Raw genomic sequence first — 19,830 nt, forward strand, 5'->3', positions numbered from 1 at the left:
GTTGCCTACTAGTGTTTGTCTTGGAAAAGAGTGACATTTTGAGCAGAAGTGACAGAGTAAAGGGAGATCCATGGAGAATCTTTCCTGTACTCCTTATTTTAGACCTTTCTGATAGGTGTTTCATTGTAAAGATCGGTCCAATGGACAGAACTTATCTTGGATGAATGGGGAACGTGCAGGCCTATGGGCTTCACTGAAAAGAAAGAAAACTATATCCTTCCACATTCTGCAGCACTTCAAGTAAGATCTAAGAGCACACAGCCTTGATTGAGGACAGAAGGTTATGTTCAATAATAGAATAAGCTTCAAATTGGTTATATCAAATAGTCAAATTTGCTTATGCATATACAGAATGGCAAGAGAAAATATTAATTTCAATTTATAAGTCATCAAAAAGCACCTTGTGGACCACATAATGAATAGAGCCATGTTAAAGTAATATATGTGTGTTCTTTCACAAATAAATTTTCCTCTGAAATACAGACATCTGTCATGGAGTCAATTATCTTGCACAGCATGTGCTATAAAAGCACATAAAAGAAATAATATACTACATTGCTTATTTGAAAGTGATCAGGAATATGCAGCTGCATGCTGGCATGTCTTTAATTTCATGGTGTTAAGAAAAAACTATAGGAGTATGAAATAGCAAACCCTTTCCTACTGGAGTACTAATTCAATTACCTATCATGATATATGAAGGAGGAAAAATTTTCGCCATTAACTGGAACTATTTTCTTGTCTTCCTCTACTAACCCTTGTAGAGAGAACGTGAACACGAAGTTTCCTTTGAAAACAAAGGGATCACAACACTCTGATCAGCTCCGGGGGTGTGCAGAAGAGCAAGGCTGGAAATGGCATTCTAAGGACATAAATTATCACTTAAATGAGGCTAGACTTTTATGAAATTTATGCATCAAATAGACCTCGAGTTTGAAAAGTGCAATAAGAGATAGGCCAAATCAAACTTCCTTGATGTAATGCAAATGTGAAAGCTTTTTCTTTTTCATTTCTCTGGCAAACTCCCATTCTCCCCTCTTTCACTGCATGATGCACACATAAATAAAATACCAAAATATTTTGTAGAAAGCCCTGCCAGGTTAAGTACACAGAGCCTTCTTGAATACCTCCTATTACTTGTGACACTTTAAAATAGATTTTTTAAAAATTCTTAAGAGGAATACCTTAATAGCTTCCCAGAGAGTAGAATGTATTATCATTGCAGTACAAAGGGCATCATTCATTTCTAATCCTTGGCTCCACAGGTGTTCCCTGCCCAGACTGTGGTTGACACTTAGAGGGCCTAATTATGATTCATATATCCCACATTCCCCAGGAACTGGTCCCTCTAATTTCACACAATTCCTTTATTCGGAGGAGAAAAATACATTTCAGTCTTACTGGCTAGACATAGTGATTCTCGATCCTGACTGCACATTAAAATTACCTGGGGAGCTTTAAAAATCCTGATGCCTCAGGGTGCCTGGGTGGCTCAGTCGGTTAAGCGTCTGCCTTCAGCTCAGGTCATGATCCCTTGGTTGTAGGATCAAGTTCCAGGTCAGGCTCCTTGTTCAGTGGGGAGCCTGCTTCACCCTCTGCCTGCCGTTCCCCCTGCGTGTGCACTCGAGCACACTCTCTCTCTCTCTCTCTCTCTGACAAATTAATTAATTAATTTAAAAAATAAAAATAAAATAAAATAATCAAAATCAAAATCCTGATGCCTCAACCCAGCCTCAGGCCACATAATCGAGACTCTCTGGGGGCGTGGAGCCTGAGGATAGGCATTCATTTCATTCCCTAAGTGGTTTTTATTTGCAGTCAGGGCTGCCATTGGTAGAGTGTAAACACCTAGCAAATAAAAAGTAAACCATTTTTTTTGATAAACTATTTAATATGAACTGAGCCACCAATTAAGTGCAGTCCCCCCCCCCCTTTTTGTAATCAAGTAAGTTGTTAATTTGGTTTGACAAGGTAAGTTTTCCTTACCAAATTATGTTCTCTCTTCCTAACTTTCTGGTAAAGATGCCAAGGTCAGCTCACAATGAAAGTCCATGACCTACCCTGGTTTGGGTGACTTTGTTACTGGAATCAAAGCCATAGATCACTGTAGGAAAATAGACTTGGGGGAAATTGAATCTTGTAAGTCTTAAATTCCCACAAGTAATCCCCTTGAGCTATGAAACCATTATCCAATTTAGCTGCTAAAAAACAGATACATCCTATAATTAATTCTTTCTATAAAATCCGAGGTTTAGAAACAAGGACAACCAGGACCATCAATTTTACGTAGATTCAGCACTGAGGAAGAACGAAATATTTGATTCTGAAAAAGGAGTATTAAAATGCTGCCAGCAATCTCACGTAAGTAGTTAATATTTTGAATATGCTTACGGAATAAAAATAATTTAAGGGGAAAGAAAATACATGGTAGGTTTTATATACAATATCATATTTAAGCCATAAAAACTTTCTCCATACAATTCAGCATGCTGGGATAAGAGAGAGCAAGGCAGAATAAGGGGATGTAGGAAGGAAATCAGTTGATAGGCAATTGATATATTGGGGAAGTTGAATAAACTAATAGTATTTGGACAGTAGAGATTACAAGGTCAAGTCAAATCAAATTAAATACTGCTTTTTTTCACTGCCTTATTTGGAATGGTTACTAGCAGTTTATAAAGGTGGTATGGTAGAGATGAAGGCTAGAATAACCACTGCATCACTAGTAGTTTCTGGAAATCAATGATTCCTACACTGCGCCACGAGCTTAGATTTTTTTAAATAAGAAATTCAGTTAATTCCTCACCAGATGGACTAATTCAATTTCCTAATAAAAAGTGGAACTCCCATATATTTTTCAAGTAGAAGGTATACAGAGGGTTATTAGTACATGTAAATGGAGTCAGAAGGACTGAGAGTTTCTTTGAAAATATTTGAGTATATGATCTCAATTTCATTGAACTAAAAAAAAAGATGCATTATACTTTTCTGGACTTTTCAAAATAAGCATGTAATGTTAGAAAAAGATCAATGTTATTTTCAAAAGGCATAATCTGCTTCCTTTGTTATAGCATTCTGTTTCTTTTCAGTGACTTGAAAACTGAAAATTAAGTATATTTGCTACATGAATGGTTTTCTTTCTCATATTTGTATTTCCTTTTCATTTTACACCTGTAGATTTGCATCTCTATTTTAGGTTCTTAGTGAGATGGCACTGGAGATTTGGTTTCAATAAGAAAAGGCCCTCGATATGTAAAGAATGACATAGATTTTCCAGTCCTATTTAGCAGCAAGAAAACCACATAAGGGTGTTAAATTTTTTTGTTTTTATCATGAACGGAAAAAAAAAAACCAAAAACCTTTAAAAGCACATAGGAAGTCAGAATACCTGATTCTCATTATTGGGCACTTATTGCTGCTGTGTTCTGTGACATGCACATCACTTCTCCTCCCTGGGTCTTTTTCCCCCCCGTACACAGTGAGGGGTTGGCCCAGACTGCAAGTTTCCCTCAAAAAAACATGAGATTATTCCATGAAGAAAAGAAAGCATAAAAATTCATTCAAGGAAGTGCTTTGGGATTAGACCCCTTTGCTTCTGAAATATTGATGGCTACAAAACACAAGTAGTTTAAAATGCCAGCATTTTCTTGAGGCTGAGGCAGCCAAATACTCTGCTGTTGCCCTTTGTGGAAGGTTTTTCTGTTGGGAGGAGGCATCCGTGGGTATTTTACTCTGCTGGGATCAAGGCCTGAACCTCCTCAGGTAAGGAACCTCCTCCTCAGACATTGAATGCCTGAATACCTGAAGCAGGTAGGCAGGGATTGGTCAAAGTGTACTCTGGTCAGTGGCAGGCACTTTGGTCCCAGAAGCAGAGCAACCAAAGGGAGATGTTAGGTAGGGGGATGGTCGTGTAGGGGTACAAGTAATGGATTCAGTTATGAGTTTCCCTGTCTAGTGTACCCATTTTCTCATCTCCATGTCCTAACTTTGCTGAGTTTTGGAGAATGAAGGGAAAGATAGGGGTTAATGCTTAGGAAAGAGCTATGAGGACATCTGTAACAGCTGCAGGAACAGGGAAATGACCGTGGTGTGACCTGCAAAGCAACCCAGGGTAACAGTGCAGAGGGAGGGGCAGGAAGGACTCTGAGGCCTGACTATGGAATACTGAATGACCCTTAAATTATCTGGGAAGGGAAACATAGTAAAAGGCAGCCCTTCCTGTCAGTCCAGCGAGGTGGAGGATTGGCTGTTTGAGTACTAAAGGGAAGGCTTCTGAGGGTGGGATTATTGACAGCGTTTGGGTCACAAGAGATCTCCTATTTGTTGAAGGCTGACTGTGTGTCGGGTACTGTTCCCCTCACTTATTGCATCTTTCTGTCTTCCCATAAAAAAAATTAGAAAAATGTACTGAATCAAATGATAGTTCTTATCCTTTCTTACTGTGGCTGCACCATTAATCACCACTCCATGGCAAAACATTAATAAGTATGTGGCTTGTGGTTTTCATTTTCTAATTTTTAAAAAATCCATTGTGGTAGGCAGGATAATGGCTTCCAAAGATGTCCACACCCTAAATCCTGGAGGCTGTGAATATGTTACCTTACATGGCAATAGACTTTGGGGAGATTTTCCTGGGGTATCTGGGGCGGCCCAGTCTAATCACCTGAGTCCTTCAAAGTGGATGAGGAAGGCAAGAGAGTTGGACAGAGAGATTCCATGATGGAAGAAGAGGCCGGGGAGATAAGCCATGACAAAGACTTAACCGCCATTTCCGACTTTGAAGATAAAGAGGGCTATAAGCCAGAGAATGCACATGGATTTAGAAGCTGAGAATGAGCCCTGGCCAACAGCCAGCAAGGATATAAGATCCCCAGTCCTACAACCCCAAGAAACTGAAGTCTGTCAATAACCTGGATGAGCAAGAATATGGATACTCCCCTAAGCCTTCAAAAGGAACTCAGCCTTGCCACACTTTGATTTTGGCTTAATGAGATCTGCTTTGGATTTCTGACCTATAAAACTGTAAGATAAAAAATAATTTTCTCTTGCAAGGTGCTAAGTTTCTGGTAATTTATTACAACAATAATTGAAAAGCAATACATCCGCTATATCTTGAATGAAAACTAAGACCCATGCCTCTTTACCTTTGGCTCCCAGTACCTTGTATGGAATTGACATTTAGTTTGAATAAATATTGGATGAAGAAAGTAAGATAAATGGGAGGGAGGGAAAGAAAGAGTGTATTAGGTTCCTGGACCCCAAATCCAACTTGTGTATGTGGAGTCTTCCCCATACCAACAAGCAATTCTCAGGAGGTGTCTGAGAATTCAACCCTGTTCAACTCAATTCTGACACTATCTACCTGGAGATAGCATCAGATTCCAAAAACAAAGGGCTCATTCTCACAAGACCATCCTCCACTTCAGATCCCAATCGCAAGCCCAGATTGTTACCTGTGCTTCTGAACAACTGGCTATAAATCAGAGGTTCCAATGACCCCCAACTTAGGTTCACTTAATTTGCAAGAACTCAGGAAACCCAATTACCAGATTACTGATTTATTACAAAGGATCTTAAAGAATACAAGTCAACAGTCTGATGAAGAGGTATATAGGGTGAATCCCAAACAAAAGAGCTTCTGTCCTTGTCGAGCTTGGGGCCCAGCATGGTAGCACAAGGAAATATTCTGGTTCCCCAAACAGGAAGCTCTCTGAACCCCCCTCCTTTTGGGTTTTTATGGAGGCTTCATTACATAAGCATGATTGATTTAACTAAATGGTCATTGGTGATTGATTCAATCTCCACCTCCTCTCCCCTCCCAGAAGTCAAGCAGTGGGACTGAAAGTTCCAACCCTCTAATCATAGTTGGTTCTCCTGGCAACCAGCCCCCATCCTGAGGAGCTTTCCAAAAATCACTGAATTAACATAAATCCAGTTGTGGTGAAAAGGGGCTTGTTATGAGGAACAAGACACCCATTTCACCTTTATAGCCCTGGAGCATTTTCAGGAACTGAGGACAAGAGATCAAATATTATAACAAAAGATGCTTTCGTTGCTGTTATTGCTCAGGAAATTCTGAGGGTTTGGAGAGTTACGAGCCAGGAACTGTGGATGAAGACCACACATACATATATGAGAATATGAGAAATATATTTGGTCATCTGAAAGACAGAAATATATATATATATATATATATTTATGTCTTATTTTAAATCACAATATCACAGAGAGACATAAGTCTTCATTTTTCATAAATATTTTTGGAATATTTTCAATAATTTGGAAAAGTGAAAGAGAAATTTTATAACTAGTCAGGGAATCAACAATAGGTATCAACAATTGGTGAGATAGAAGAGGAGCAGAATGGAAGGCCAACTTTTGCTCTTAAAATCTACCTGCCTAGAATCCATCCCTTTCCTCTCTGCTTCCTAAGTACTACCCATTCTTCAAAGCCCACTGATGTCCTCCTTTTCTATGATATCTTTTCTGGCTATTTCCATTTGCATTCCCTGAAGTCGCCTAGTACTAGGAGTATGTTATTCAGTCATTCATTAGAACACAATTTGGGAGTTCATATTGTATGAATTCATAATGTATGCAAGGGGAAAAGACCAAAGACCCAAGAAAGTTAAGGAGTTCAGTTTCAGAACAATATACCCATCAGTTTTTCATCATTCTTCAAGCAGAGGCTGGATGACAATTTGCCGTGGATGCTCAAAGAGGCAATCAAGGGTCCCTTTCTGAGTTGGACCTGATCAACACCACTGTGCCCTTCCAATTATGATTCTTTAGGTCTATAACTTGCCAGGAGAGATCTGACCAGAGAGACCTCTTCATTCTGATCCCAACCTTCCTTTCCTCCTTTATCTCTCACCAGGAACTGACAGGATGCTTTTCGCTAGTCCCTTTGGTCTTCTTCCCATCTTCAAACTCACTCTTCCTGCCTGTTTCCAAGTCTTTGATCGAGTACCTCCCTCTATGTACTGTACCTCAACACTCTACCCTGCTGAGGTAAATGCTCTTCATCCTTCAAGAACTGTTTAGGAAAACTTTCCAGACCATCTTAATTTACTGTGATCCTCTTCTTTCAAAGAACTTTTGGTGCTCAACATATATTGACTTATATAGTTAGCTATCTTTTTATGTATAAACATCGAAATCAGGAACCATGACTTAAACTCAGCTGAACACACTGAGAACACTGGTGTTATTCAAATACTAGTTCTTGATTGACAGATGATTGATACTGCTGAAATAACTGATTTGGGTTTCTATTTTGGTTTTATAGATGGCAGATACATTTTGCATTCAAAGAAGATTATATTTCCTATGCTGTATTCACTCACATCAGCAAGATTTATGCTTGAATTCTTAACTGGAATAGTGTTTCGTGGTGGTTATTTTTGTTGTATTTTTTTTTTATTCTTTTCCAGTCTACTAGTATTAAATACAGAATGAAAATCAGGATTTGGGACACATAGAATCCATGGATGTTGCCAGACTTTTATTTGTATCCACAGTAGGAATACTTGGCATCCGGGATATTTCCATATGATGTAGATCCCCTATATCTGACCTAACCTTTAAACTTTTTGAACATTTTCTATTGTTATTTTCTTTGTGTTAGACTTAAGAAAGACCTGCTTCTAATGTAAGGTGGTTTGACCTAGGATTATTGAAAAACTGTATCTTAGTTTTCAAATCTTAGTATTTTTTGATGCATAAATTTTCTTCTAAGCCTAGCCTTATTTAAATGCTAATGTCAGTTTTCATTCAGCCAGTTTCTTGTTCTCCTCTGTATATCCTCAGAACTGATCTGAGGGTGGTTATTCCATTCACTTCAAAGGAAACATCATGCTTGGATCCTCTCCACAGGGGTGCTTAGACTAAGACAAGAAATGATCCCTATAGCTTTTTTCTCCTGCATTTGTGAGGAAAATAAAATAAAAGCAAAGATTTCCCAGTGCATTTAACATTCTAAGTAATTGCATCAGTACCGCATTTGGAGCATTCATACACTATTGCTAATTCACAATCTTAAAGATCGTTTTTAACACTGGGACATTAAAGGTATGTTGGTATGGTAGGCTATTTTAGTGTACCTATTACTTTCAAACAAACAGTATACTATGTTATTACTCTCATGTGCATGTTAGGAATGATCTCATGCTGTGGGAGATAATTGACTACATGATAGATAGATACAGTTTAGATGCAAAGGATCTTTTAAAGGGAGAATAAAATATTTTACCTTAATGTGGTCATGTTTAGTAGCTAGTTATTAAATGTCCAATAGGTGTTTTTTTCAGTGGTTTGTAAATTGCAGTTAATCCTTTCTTCATCTGCTATCATGACTCTTTTAATTCTCTTTTCTTGTTTTGATTGGAAGCCTTAGAACACACATGATTTAGAGCTCATCAGTTTGGAGATGGGAAATGATTACTTAAATTGTCAGTACTCTGTTGTCAAAAGTAAGAGGCATTTTCCTTTAGGTTAATATTCATAATTAAAACATTTTTTCTTTTCCAGTATTGCTATGACTTGAGAAGATTGGTTAGGTACAGCCACACTTAATTTGAGTTGGAAAAACAGTAATAAACATTACTATCAATTGATTTTTCCTTACAATTTGTAAGCCACTTTCATATCCACTACTTCATTGGAAACTCACAAAAATTCTTTGATATGAAATTAATTTTGTGATTTCCCTTCTATACATGAGGGAACTCAGGAGTACATTTTAAAAACTCACCCAAGGACTTAGAGAGCTGGAAAAGAATGGTGCTGGGATTCCAACTCTGATTTCATTCCTTCTAACCCCAAACTCTTGACCATATACTGCTGCCTGTGAATGGTAGATGGCTATTCAAAGGAGAAGACTTTGAATCTTCCTTTTTATTCTTTTTTTTTTTTTAAGATTTTATTTATTTATTTGACAGAGAGAGATAGTGAGAGCAGGAACACAAGCAGGGGAGTGGGAGAGGGAGAAGCAGACTTCCCACAGAGCAGGGAGCCCGACGTGGGGCTCGATTCCAGGACCCTGGGATCATGACCTGAGCCGAAGTCAGCCGCTTAATGACTGAGCCACCCAGGCGCCCCTCTTGCTTTTTATTCTTATAGCTACTTTATGTAACTGACCCTCTTTCCTATGTTTTAGGTGAAGAAGTGGCATGTTTTATAATAAAAATATGAACAAAATTTATTAAAGAATAGAATCTAATGCAGATAGTTGTCTACTGGTATTTAATCTATAATAAAAATAAAGATAACCATAATAATTGTATTAGATGTTTGAGTAATCATGCCAAAGGTATACTGTTATGGACATTTTTTTTTCTCTCTCCTCTGGAATAATCTGGCTTAACAGATTCTTGTAAAGTAACCATAAAATCCATATTTTTTTATAATGAAGTTATCCTCTGATTCATCTTAATATAAAAGTGTTTTTGCCATCTCCCTTTGGATTTGCATGGAAGTTTGAGATAAGAAAAAATCCCATCATTTCTATGGTGCCTTGTGGATATATCTGTTTTGTATCCATATTATATATACTCCTTTATCCTCATCCAACTTTACATACTAGACTTCAACCTAGAACTGTTTCTTTTTTCTTTCTCCTTTCAGGGGTTAGACACTATTTAAAAAGGTAAATTAGTTAATTTATGGACGAATTATCAGTCTTTGTATATTTCTAGTGTGGTAAAGAAATTTCAACCAAGTGTCTACAGGGATAATTCAGTCAACCATTCATTCTTTATCCAACAAATATTTATTGACTCCCTACTATGTGCTAGTTTCTGTTCTAGCAGCCTGGAAACACTAGTTGAACAAAAGAAGCAAAAGATCCGTTCTAATAGAGCAGTGGCTGTCAAAAATGTGGCCCCTAGAACCTGGAGGTCTCTTACCCACTCACAGGGTGCACGAAGTGAAAACTAATAATAATAATACTAAGACATTATTTGCCCTTTTCACTGTGTTGCCATTTGTAGTGATGGCACAAAAGAAATCATAGGTAAAATTGCTGGTGCCTTAATATGAATGAAGGCACCAAATTGTATTAATAATCATTGTCTTTTTTTATAGCCATACACTCACATTATAAAAATTTAAATGCCATTTTTACTGAAGAATGTCATAGATATAGCAGTAAAAATAACTTTATTACATTTGATATTTAAATACCCATTATTTTCGTGTTCTGCGTGACCAAATGCAAAGTACTCATGAAGAACTTCTGCATACTCAAATACTATTGTCATGAGGAAAAGCACTTGGGCAGTTGTTCGAGTTGTGAGCTGAAATTGCTGTGTTTTCCATGCAACACCATTTTTATTTGAAAAAAAATTACTGGCAGAGAAAATGTAATTATTTAGCCAGGTATTTGGCAGATATTTTCTAGAAAATGAACAATGAGAGCCTGTGATTTCAAGGAAAATAAGTAGCAGTATTTGCTGCCAGTAATAACAAAATTTGAAGGAAAATTAGAATTTTGGAAAACTTGTATTTGCCAGTGCTTAAAGACTTTTCTTAAAGGTCAGTGATGATATTAACAAATGCAATTTTTTCTGTTGCACAATGAAATGTATCAACATTTGGAAGATTTGGATAACTCAGTGAACCAACATTTTTCAAATGACTGTCCATGGTGTTATTGAATCATTCTTCAGTAAAAGATTAATTTAAATTGCAAGATAAACCAGTGATTTTAATGTAAAGAGTTGTTGTATGACATGTTTTATACCTGTTGATTAGATCCTTTTGACTGATTATGCTGTTGAATTCTTCCTTATTCGTGTATTTGTGCTGATTTTTTTTTTTTGTCTACTTACTCTATTCATTGTTGAAAGGGTGTTGAAGTCTGCAACTATTGCTGCAGATTTGTCTATTTCTCCTGCAACATTTCTTTTTTTTATCTGACTACTCCATATCCTGCCCAAATCTGTGAGCCAACAAATTATCTTATTGTTGTCCCACTTTCAGTTGCATTTCTACCACTTACAATAAATTTGATTTAAGTCCTAGATTATAGAGAAGGTCCAACCAGTCATTCCTTGACAACGTTTTTGTCAAACTAGGGTCTACAGACATATTTTCAGAATGTCCAGAAAACTATGTACAAATTTTAAAATGTTCATTTTCATTTCAGTTCCAACCTAAAATAATTGACGTAAAAATAGTCTGGTTTATCTGGATGATCCCCTTATTGATTGAGGACTGCCATACCATTTCATTGCTTTTGTTTGTCACAAGTTATTTTTGTGAGTTAAAGAAAAAGAATTAATGGTGGTTGTAATTAAAGAACATGTTCTGGAACCCAACTGCCTGGTTTGAATCCTGGCAATATCTCTTATAATGTATTCTAACCTTTAGTTGCTAGTGTCCTTGTCTGTAAAATAGAGAAAATGATACTACCAATCTCATAAGGTTGGTGTGAATATTGAGGGAGTTGGTAGGTGTTGAGATCTTAGAATATTGTCTGCCTTATAGTAAATGCTCAATAATGCTCTATTCTTTTTTTTATTCCCTTGCTTTTATTTTTTTTATTTTTTTAATTTATTTTTTTATTAACATATAGTGTATTATTTGTTTCAGGGGTACAGGTCTGATTCATCAGTCTTACACAATTCACAGCGCTCACCATAGCACATAATATTTTAGAGCCAAGTGAAGAGCATGTAACATCAGACGTGCTATAGGTTTTACTGTTGTTTGAATAGAGAAAAATGGTAGAAGAAATGACTTATTTTACATACGTACAGTAGAAGATGTGAATAAGAATGTTCAAAGCAGTATTGTTCTTGATAGTGAGGATACAAGAAATAACCCAATATCCACCAATATAAAAGTGGGTGGATAAACTGCTACAAAATTCACACACTAGAATATCATGCAGTAGTTAAAATGAAAAGTACAGCACCATGCAGCAGTATAATATGGATGGATATTAGCAATATAATATTAAAGGAAAAAATAAGTTTCCAAATAATATATATATTTCACCTTCTATGAAATTAAAAACAATAAAAAATAAAATATGTACTTTTTAGAAATATATGAACCATCTTAGGCATATATAAAACTATGTATGTGAAATAAAATAATCTTTGAAAAGGCAAAAATGATCATAAGTACAGAATTTTGGATGATGGCTGCCATAGGTAGGAGGAGCCTAGGGAATAGAATAGGAGGTTGTATTGTCAGAGTAAACTGCCAGAATCCTAAGTTTTATTTTGAGTGAGGAGTTTACTGTTGTGTGTAACGTTGTAAAAATTAAATGGCTAACTAAATAAAAGAGGACTATGAATGCATCAATGATGAGAATGTGCACTGAACTAAAGATGATGTTTTATCCAATTTTGTGCACCTGAGTTCCAATGAGAAAGAGAGAGAGGGGAAAGTGTTACACATGGCCCATGATAGTACACGCATGTGGACAAACCTTGCTGCTAGAAGAGTGAGTATTATATTCATGTTGGAAGGGGTGATTTCATCTCAGCAAAAATCACCTGTCATGTTAAGTCAGTGTTAAGAATTTGAATTTTGTTTTTTGTTTATATTTACTTTATAATTTTAAATTTCAATTGAATAGTAGTTGTCCAAGTGCTTATGCAATGAAGTTTCCACTTACTTTTTGGTTTATAGTTACATTATATTGGAGACAATTTAAGGAATCATTGAAGAGTTGCTGAAATTATTCTTACGTCAGAAGGATTCTGTTCTTTATTCACCTTTAGGAGGTGAATGTTTCCTTTCTCGGGGTCCTTTATTCTAGAAATCTACAATGAAATCCAGGGATGGCTGAGAGATGCTGAGATGTTTTCACAGTTACACCACACAAAGTATGAAAGAACCCACAATCAGTGAGGTTAAATTGCAAGACAATATTCTCCTTCCTCACTTTCACTCATAAGCAAAGAGTGTTTTCCAGAATCTGTGGGACATGTGATACTATAAGTGATTAACTACAGAAGCAGGTAAGAGAATCAAGAATTTGCATTTAATTTTGGCTATTAAATCAGACATTAAACAGTTTACCAAAATGCAAATAATAGCATTCTTCTCACTGAATTTCTTTAACTATGGAAAATGTAGGGTATCTTTTTCATAATTATATTATTAATGTTACCCTATAATGGGTTTACAACGTTTATTTTTCAAATGAATTAATAAATATTTTTAAAATTTCTCAGTTTTACTTTCTAATACAAAAAATATCAGTAGATATTATTCACATAAACAAAAAGCTCTTTGGGAACCTCAACAGTTTTTAAGAGTATGGAGGGACACAGAGCCCAAAACCTTCGAGAACTGCTGCTTTAACCCATATCCTGTTGTTTTTATATTCTCCCTAGGACTACACTGAAATTCATACAACATGAGATACTGTCATCTCTCACACTCTATTGAGCAGCTGGGAATTTATACATCACTGGGAAGAAACAGGGGAAGCACAGAAGGTTGTCAAGGTGACAGGCTCATGAGAGGCAGAAGGCAGACTCTTCGTTGTGAGAAAGTAGGTGAGCAGGTGTACACTATTGGATAGGTCGATGATTAAAAACCTGTGGAATTTCTGGAAGAATAAGCTCAGAACTTTTACATAAATGACATAAAAGAACGCCAAAGACAGCAAGAGAGGGGGGAACAAGAGTATGTGGTCACGGGTGTCTGCTTTCTCATTGTCAAGTCACCATACTTTACATGGCCTCGCATGGCCTGCTGAGTGATGTCTAGACAGTGGAGGAGCTCTGGTCAGTTTGCCTGAGGCCCAGGACATTGAAAGTAGGACAGCATTTTTGTTTAAAATATGTACAAATATATACACAAACACACACACATATTGAAGGATGCTCGAATAGCTGTCACATACATACAAATCACTTCCCATAAGCTCCTGGAAAAAAATTGCATTTACTAGATAATCTCTATTTCAATATTTGATGAAAAATGCAATATCTGTTTCTTTTTTTGGCATTCATGTCACTGCAGTAAGATGAACCATATTTTAGGCATTAATAAAAGTTTCTCAGCCTTTGCTTAAATCCCATGGGGATATAAATCTCAATAATAAACTCAACAAAAACACATTTTAAAAAAAGATTTTATTTATTTATTTGTGAGAGACACAGAGGGAGCACGAGCGGGGGTGGGGGGGAGAGGGGGGCAGGGGCAGAGGGAGAGGGAGAAGTGGACATACCTCCCGCCAGCAGGGAGCCAGATGCAGGACCCTGGGGTCATGACCTGAGCCTAAGGCAGATGCTTAACTAACTGAGCCACCCAGGTGCCCCTCAACAAAAATACATTTTTAAAGGAAATTGTACCATGTGAGGTAGTTTGAATAATGAAATCTGTGAAATATATATTTATGTATATATACATATATAAAAATATAAATATATATATAGTCTAATATTAGCTTAAAACTTTTTATTTCATGAAACTAGTTAGCAACATCATCATTCCATGCCCTGCCCTGCTTTTTGGTCCTTCAACTTTGTTGTTTCCTCAGACAGAAGTAGACACTGTTCATTTTATGAAAACTTGGCATATTTTTGCACCCATGCACTGTTCTTCATATAATTGAGAAATTACTTATAACTCAGAAATATTTAAAAGAAATTCTGCTCCCTTAGGTATTTCATCAGTAAACTCTGATTACCTTTATCATGTTTTATATAATTGTTGCACACAGATATTTGTTCTAAGCATATAAACTGTATCCATATAACTGAATATATGCCAGGATATCTGAGGCCATGGATGTGCAAAGCTTGCCACTTTTCTCTGTCCTTAACTCAGGCTGTCATTCTGCTTAATTTGGTATCTTAGAAAAAAATGTGCCAATGTCTCTGTTTTTTTTCTCTTGATTTTCTGAGGTACACAATTACAGAAATTATCTTATTTCAACAGAAAACACTGCTGGCAACAAGAAAGCATCGAAATCTTCAAAGATCTCTTTTAAGGATGAAAATTATCCCATAAATTCCTGCAGGCTTAAGAACCCTTCATGATATCTTTTTTTCTGGAAATCCCTTCCCCTCGCCCTACATCCTCCCCTGGGCCACCCCCCAGTCATTATAGCTCATCCCACATTTCAGTGCTTCTAGCAGAAAGAAAATCCTGTTGAGATCCAGACTCTCTATCCATCAGGGCACAGTTCTCTTAAATTAATGTGCTGAACTACTAATATTAAGGAGAGGAACAAATTGATTTTTAAAAGTCAATAAAATACAAACCATATGAATTCAAAGACAGTGTTTAGGATTTCTATATTGTATTGCATTTTTGTATCTGCACAAGTAAGGCAGAAAAAGTCGAGTGGCATTGGAATGAGCTAAAGAAGAGGATATAATACTTCTCATGCCTTATATATGCCATAAGTCAGAACAAAATTTTTTTCTGTGCAGCAGCTAGTATGGTAGTATTCACAATTCCAGTTTTGCATTAAAATGCACTCAAAGGAAAACAAAAACAATTATATGGAAACAGTTGGGATATGAGAAGTTATTTTAAAAATATTTGATATTGAATTATAATAGCCCATCCAGTAAAATGCTTTACAGCTTCTTGTTTATATATATTTTATATTCTAGTCTCCTAAGCTTAATTTAGGTGGATGGACCTGAGAGCTATTGTCTTGATATTATACACTTCCCTAGTTAGTTGAGAAAGAAAAATGCTTTCACTTAGACAAAAAATCCAGTTGGTCCTGGAATCTTTATGTTCAGAGACACTGAGAGTTTCATCAGCAACTTGTTCCTGCCTGGGTGCAACTTGTTTTATATATTATCCATCAAGAATATGGATTATCTTTTATTTTTATTAAGAAAAATCATTTATTTTGTATTAGCCAACAGAGTAAGGCATTCATCAAGAATGCCACATTAAAGATGATTCATTTCAAAGATATAGCTCTAAGTTAACTTCAGTGCTTGAAAAGCAAGTTCTATGGAGAGCACTGTTGTTTACTGATGATAGGGTTAAATAAAATGGTGACGAATGGTAACAGTCTGTTCAATCAGGCTTGGTAACATAACTTAGTTGTGCAAGAATATGTGTGTAAAGAAAATGTAAGTGGCTTCACTGGTCTCTTGGTTTTTATTTATTATTTTCCCATAAAACATTTTAAAATTAAGAGCCAGTAACCCTCATGTTGGTATTCCAAATGAACCCAAGCCATACCTTCTCCTGTAAATTGTGTAGCGGGCTTTTTGATACACTTTAAAGTCCAATTCTTTCTTTCTCACGTAATACAGTTGAGAGCCAAAGCTTATCTTGCTTTAAATGGAAGAACAAATTCAATACTAAAATCAACCAGCATTTACGGAGTGCTTATAAGTGAAGGGATTGTTGGGATTGGGTAAGAGGCAAGAGCAAGATCCCTGGAGTTAAATGCTTACCCATAAAGCCTGGCTCAATCCTTACTATCTGTGGGAATTTGGGCAAGTTATCGAACCTCTTTTCCCCTACTCCTCATTTGTAGAATGGAGCTAATAAGAGAACCTTTTTCTTAAGTTTGTGGTAAAGATTAAATGAGATAAGGTTTTGAACGTGCTCAGCAGCCCATCTGATACATAGGTGACCAGAATGCCATAGACTGTGTCCTCCAAAAATTCATATGTTGAAACGTAATCCCCGATGTGATGGTCTTTGGAGGTGGGACCTTTGGAAGGTGATTAGATCATGAGGGCACTAATGGGATTATAAGAGAAACCTTTTAAAACCCCTTAAAAAAAGAAACCTCAGAGAGCTCCCTTGCTCCTCCCTGCAGGTGAGGATACATTGAGAAAACAGCCATCTATAAATTGTGAAGCAAGTCCTTACAGACACGGAATCTGATGGCCCATTGATTTTGGACTTTGCATCCTCCAGATCTGTAGATATAAATTTCTGTTGTTTATAAGTGACCCAGTCTACAGTATTTTTGTTAAAGCAGCCTAAAGGGTATAAAGACAAGTAAGTATAAATTATTATAATAAGTTATATGGAATTCTTGATATTATTATGAAAAAGGTAGATTTCTTACTATCCAAGAGTTCAGTCCAGTGAAAGGGGCAGCCAAATACACAATTAACAAATACCCTATGAGCCAAGATTCATTTATATTAGAGGAAAAACAAATTAGTGCAATTAGAGAACAAGGAGATCCTGGGAAGATCATGTGGAGGAAATGAAAGTTGGAATTGTGTTAAGGAATGGGTAGATAATTCACAGAAGGGGAAGCAGAAGAAATATACTCCAGGAACAAAGAGAGACTATAAATCAGTTAGGGAAGGTATTTATAGAACTTGAGCAAAAAATTCATGTAGCTAGAACACATAGTAATTGTCATGGGAGAGTGGACATTCCTAGTGTCCATCCTGAGAAGAAAAGAAAAGAATACTCTGAAGGCGGCCCCCAGGAAGTCAATAAAAGAAATACTTATCACTCTGCATCCCAGTGTCTTGGCCTCTTCCTGAGGAGGACATCTATCTAGATGCATGCTCCTGCATGCTGTTGGTTTCAGTGTAGGTAGTTGAGAAGCCAAGAAGATGGCACCCTGTAGTGGGCCATAAACTGAAGATGACTCAATTGTATTGCAAATCAGATCCTCCAGTTACACATACTTCCTTGGAATTTTTTCTCTTTCATTACCCTCTAGCCTTCAGTAAAGTCAGGTTTAAATATTTCAGCCTTGGGGCGCTTGGGTGGCTTAGCTGGTTAAGCATCTGACTCTTGATTTTGGCTCAGGTCATGATCTCAAGGGGGTGAGTTCCAGCCCCCCGTCAGGCTCTACACTGGGCTGCACTGGTCATGGAGCCTGTTGAAGATTCTTTCTCTCCCTGTCCCTCTGCGCCTCCCTGGCTCACTCTCTCTCTCTCTCAAAAATAAATTCAACCTTGTTTATGGTGTGCTATGGGGTGGAAAGGGGGGGATCTACTTGCTTGTACAGGGTAAATATTTTAGGTGAAGCAGTGTTTTTTTCCTATGTAGTGGAAGATTTATTCTTGGAAAGAAATGACATTCCTGCTTTCAGATCACAGAGGAATCAGAAAGAATAAGTTTCCAAGAAAATTTCAAATGATGGATATTTACCAGAATAGGAATTTCCTTCAGAGGGCTTTGGTCGTCCTTGTGATTTAGGTAGATGGCAAAATTATTTACTGAGAGTAAGGATGACAGGTGTGGGTTGGGAGCCTTGAGATGCATTTTCAAACAGTTGCTGTGGCAAGTGCAATAGGGAATCAATTAGAGTTAAATAAAAGAATTGCTGAGCAGCACTTGGGGCCCAGCTGAGGAATCTAATCCAATGCAATTAAAAAGAAAGAAAGAAAGAGAGAGAGAGAGGACTCTATACATTACTAATAAAGCAGATGAAGATATAAGATAGGCTTTCCTGGGGGAGCTCAGTTTAAAACCTAAAAGGAGAAAAATGTTATCAACAGTAATCAAGGATGATGTCGAGGAGGTATAATAACAGTATGGTTTCCACTTGAGAGCAAGCAGAGCACTTTACATGTTGGCAGTACATCTAAGTGAATTTTTAAAATAGGGATAATCTAAAGTAAACTGGCAAAGTCCATTGAACAAACAATTAAGTAACTTAATGGTCTGTGCCTTTGTTTAATTGACTAATTTCTGAAGATCCTCTACTGTAGGTTATAGGCAATTTTAAGAGGATAATAGATATAATGAAACAAGTAGCAGGAATATGAAAAAAATTAAATACAATTAACCAATTGAAATAGAAGTGTGAAAATGAAAATCTGTCATGGAATTTAAAGGTGGGATAAAAGTTTTATATGTTATTGTTCCTATTAATTGTGTTTTACTTTTCCTAAAATTTCAGAAGCAGTGCTGTGGACTATGAGCATAACTGTGAATCCAAAGATATGGAAATAATCAGAGAACAATAGTCTACTTTACAGTTCCTACGTGATTTCTCTTGTTAACCAGGTAGCAGGAGCTATTCGCCATGTATAGGCTGTAGTGCTAACCTTGTGAACTGATTTTGGAAGCAAGCCCGGCTTCATCTTTTGGAGATTCATAGACACTTTGTGGCATGTCACAGGACTTGGAACTCTGCCATTATTTATTCATTCATTGTAGGTACCAAAGGCACTAAAAGTTTTGAGAGAAGACTGCTAAAACGAAACCATCTTGGTAAAGAACAACCTTGGTCTTTATTTTCCTACTGATCTGGAGAAAATCCCTTTGTAGAGAGAGAGTGAGAGGGAGAAGTCAAGAGAGTGGGGACTGGTGGAGAGGTGGAAGAGAATTAGAGGCACATTTCTACTTTACGTTTTTTCCCAGGACTGGGAAATATTAAGGTTGTTTTATAATTCTTTTGCTGACATAAGAATGGCAACAAGCATATCCTCCAGTACATATTGTGAAATGATCCACGTGATTTCTTTTACCATCTTAAAAGTCATTCTCTAATAAAAAATTACTCTTAATGAAGAAAAAGAACCAGTTTTCCATTGAAGTTTTCTACTTTATATATATATATACATGTATATATAAAACCCCATAAATGAAAATTAGGACTAATATAAAAATTGTAATTTAACCCAATTACACAGTACAAGCAAGCCATGCAGGGGCTTATACTTTTGGAAAGTCACTTGGCTCAAAGCTTATTTTTTCTTTTAAAGAATGGCCTCATCTCTATTTTAATGCTGTCAAATGTGCATCATTTCCCCTTCCTAATATTTTATTACAAAATATTAAAAATATATAGGATGTTGAAAGGAAAAGTATGTGGCAAACCCCCATATACCTTCTTCATTGATTCTATAATTACAGTGTTGCTATTTTTGCTTTGTTATATACCTGCTAATCTACCCATCC

This window comes from Phoca vitulina, unplaced genomic scaffold, assembly GCF_004348235.1.
Source record: "Phoca vitulina isolate PV1807 unplaced genomic scaffold, GSC_HSeal_1.0 scaffold6, whole genome shotgun sequence".
NCBI lineage: Eukaryota > Metazoa > Chordata > Mammalia > Carnivora > Phocidae > Phoca > Phoca vitulina.